Genomic DNA, 4,095 nt, shown 5'->3' with positions numbered 1-4,095 from the left:
GAGGCCTTATAAATAGCTGTGAAAAGAAGGGAAGCAAAAGCAAAGGAGAAAATGAAAGATACATCCATTTGAATGCAGAGTTCCAAGAATAGCAAGAATAGATAAGAAAGCCTTTCTCAGCGATCAGTGCAAAGAAATAGAGGAAAACAATAGAAAGGGAAAGACTAGAGATCTCTTCAAGACAATTAGAGATACCAAGGGAACACTTCATACGATGATGGGCTCAATAAAGGACAGAAAAAGTATGGACCTAACAGAAGCAGAAGATATTAAGATGAGGTGGCAAGAATACACAGAAGAACTGTAGAAAAAAAGATCTTCACGACCCAGAGAATCACGATGGTGTGATCACTCACCTAGAGCCAGACATCCTGGAATGTGAAGTCAAGTGGGCCTTAGGAAGCATCACTACGAACAAAGCTAGTGGAGGTGATGGAATTCTAGTTGAGCTATTTCAAATCCTGTAAAAGTGCCAGCCAATTTGGAAAACTCAGCAGTGGCCACAGCACTGGAAATGGTCAGTTTTCATTCCAGTCCCAGAGAAAGGCAATGCCAAAGAATGCTCTAACTAGTGCACAATTGCACAATTGCACTCATCTCACATGCTAGTAAAGTAATGCTTAAATTCTCCAAACTAGGCTTCAGTTCAGCTTCAGCTTCATGTGAACCGTGAACTTCCAGATGTTCAAGATGTATTTAGGAAACGCAGAGGAACCAGAGATCAAATTACCAACATCTGCTGGATCATGGAAAAAGCAAGAGAGTTCCAGAAAAACATCTATTTTTGCTTTACTGACTATGCCAAAACCTTTGACTGTGTGGATCACAATCAACTGTGGAAAATTCTGAAAGAGATGGCAATACCAGACCACCTTACCTGCCTCTTTAGAAACCTGTATGCAGGTTAGGAAGCAACAGTTAGAACTGGACATGGAACTACAGACTGGTTCCAAATAGGAAAAGGAGTATGTCAAAGCTGTATATTGTCACCCTGCTTATTTAACTTATATGTAGAGTACATCATGAGAAACGCTGGGCTGGAAGAAGCACAAGCTGGAATCAAGATTGCCGGGAGAAATATCAAGAACCTCAGATATGCAGATGACACCACTCTTATGGCAGAAAGTGAAGAGGAACTAAAGAGCTTCTTGATGAAAGTGAAAGAGGAGAGTGAAAAAGTTGGCTTAAAGCTCAACATTCAGAGAACTAAGATCATGGCATCTGGTCCCATCACTTCATGGCAAATAGATGGGGAAACCGTGGAAACAGTGGCTGACTTTATTTTTCTGGGCTCCAAAATCACTGCAGCTCATGAAATTAAAAGACACTTACTCCTTGGAAGGAAAGTTATGACCAACCTAGATAGCATATTAAAAAGTAGAGACATTACTTTGTCAACAAAGGTCCGTCTAGTCAAGACTATGGTTTTTCCAGTGGTCATGTATGGATATGAGCATTGTACTATAAGGAAAGCTGAGCACCGAAGACTTGATGCTTTTGAACTGTGGTGTTGGAGAAGACTCTTGTGAGTCCCTTGGACTGCAAGGAGATCCAACCAGTCCATCCTAAACGAGATCAGTCTTGGGTGTTCATTGGAAGGACTGATGTTGAAGCTGAAACTCCAATACTTTGGCCACCAGATGTGAAGAGCTGACTCATTGGAAAAGACTCTGATGCTGGGAAAAATTGAGGGCAGGAGGAGAAGGGGACAACAGAGGATAAGATGGTTAGATGGCATCACCAAGCCAACGGGCATGGGTTTGGCTGGACTCCGGGAGTTCGTGATAGACCGGGGGGCCTGGTGTGCTGCGGTTCATGGGGTCACAAAGAGTTGGACACGACTGAGCAAATGAATTGAATTGAACTGAACTGAATTGATGCTGCCTAAGGAAGAAAAGTTATGCCCAACCTACATAGCATATTCAAAAGCAGAGATATAACTGCCGACTATGGTCCGTCTAGTCAAGGCTATGGTTTTTCCAGTGGTCATGTATGGATGTGAGAGTTGGACTGTGAAGAAGGCTGAGCACCGAAGAATTGATGCTTTTGAACTGTGGTGTTGGAGAAGACTCTTGAGAGTCCCTTGGATTGCAAGGAGATCCAACCAGTCCATTCTGAAGGAGATCAGCCCTGGGATTTCTTTGAAAGGAATGATGCTAAAGCTGAAACTCCAGTACTTTGGCCACTTCATGCGAAGAGTTGACTCATTGGAAAAGACTCTGATGCTGGGAGGGATTGGGAGCAGGAGGAGAAGGGGACAACAGAGGATGAGATGGCTGGATGGCATCACTGACTTGATGGATGTGATCTGAGTGAACTCTGGGAATTGGTGATGGACAGGGAGGCCTGGTGTGCTGCGATTCATAGGGTTGCAAAGAGTCGGACACAACTGAGCGACTGAACTGAACTGAACTGAACTGAAGGCCCACTTGTTTTCGCATACCAGGATGTCTGGCTCTAAGTTGATGATCATACCATCGTGATTATCTGGACCATGAAGATCTTTTTTATATAGTTCTTCTGTGTATTATGGCCACCTTTTAAAAATATCTTCTGTTTCTGTTAGGTCCATACCATTTCTGTCTTTTATTGAGCCCATCTTTGCATGAAATGTTCCCTTGGTATCTCTAATTTTCTTCAAGAAATCTCTCATCTTTCCCATTCTATTGTTTTCCTCTATTTCTTTGCATTTATCACTTATCTCTCTTTGCTGGTTATATCTTTCCTTTTCTCCTTTGCTTTTCACTTCTCTTATATTCACAGCTATTTGTAAGGCCTCCTCAGACAGCCATTTTGCCTTTTTGCTGAAATGCAGTACTTGGGTGCAACCTCAAAATCTACAGAATTATCAGTTTGTTTCCAAGGCAAACCGTTCAATATCACCTTAATGACCCAAACATGGATGCTCAAGAAGCTGAAGTTTACCAGCTCTATGGAGACCTACAATACCTTCTAGAACTAACATCAAAAAAGATGTCATTATATGTATATTAGAATGCAAAAATAGGAAGTCAAGAGATGCCCAATATAACAAGCACGTTTGTCCTTGATGTACAAGATGAAGCAGGGTAAGGGCTAACTGTTTTGTCAAGAGAGCACACTGGTCGTAGCAAACACCCTTTTCCAACAACTCAAAAGATGATTCTACACATGGACATCACAAGATGGTCAATACTGAAATCAAATTGACTATATAAGCCAAAGATGAAGAAGCTCTACTGTCAGCTAAACAAGACTGGGAGATGATTGTGGCTCATATGATGCATTGAGAAATTCAGGCTTAAATACTTTTTTCCATACTTTGAAGAAAGTATGGAAAACCACTAGGCCATTCAAGTTTGACTTGAATATAATCCCTTATGATTATACAGTGGAGGTGACAAATAGATTCAAGGGACTAGATCTGATAGAAAGAGTGATTAATTATGGATGGAAATTCATAACATTGCACAGGAAGCAAAACCAAAACCATTCCAAAGAAAAAGAAATGCAAGAAGGCAAAGTGGTTGTCTGAGGAGGCTTTACAAATAACTGAGAAAAGAAGAGACATGAAACGCAAAAGAGAAAGGGAAAGATATATCCAAATGATTGTAGAGTTCCAGAGAATGGCAAGGAGAAATAAGAAGGCCTTAAATGAACCATGAAAAGAAATAGAAGAAAAAATACAATGGGAAAGACTAAAGATCTCTTTAAGATAGTTGGAGATATCAAGGCAACATTTTATGTAAGGATGGACACAATAAAGGATGCTAAGGACCTAACAGAAGCAGAAGAGATTAAGAAGAGGTGACAAGAATACACAGAGAATACAAGAAAAGTCTAAATGACTTGGATAACCACAATTGCGTGGTCACTAACCTAGAGCCAGACATCCTGAAGTATGAAATCAAGTGGGCCTTAGGAAGGATTACGATGAACAAAGCTAGAGGTGGTGATGAAATTCCAACTGACCTATTTAAAGTCCTAAAAGATAATGCTGTTGAAGTACTCCATCCAACATGTCAGTGAACATGGAAAACTCAGCAGTGGCTACAGGACTAGAAAAGGTTATTTTTCATTCCAATCCCAAAGAAGGGCAATGCCAAAGAATGTTCC

This window comes from Budorcas taxicolor, chromosome 21 (assembly GCF_023091745.1).
Source record: "Budorcas taxicolor isolate Tak-1 chromosome 21, Takin1.1, whole genome shotgun sequence".
Classification (NCBI taxonomy): domain Eukaryota; kingdom Metazoa; phylum Chordata; class Mammalia; order Artiodactyla; family Bovidae; genus Budorcas; species Budorcas taxicolor.
The sequence above is the reverse complement of the archived record's forward strand: the minus strand, read 5'-3'. Positions refer to the sequence as shown.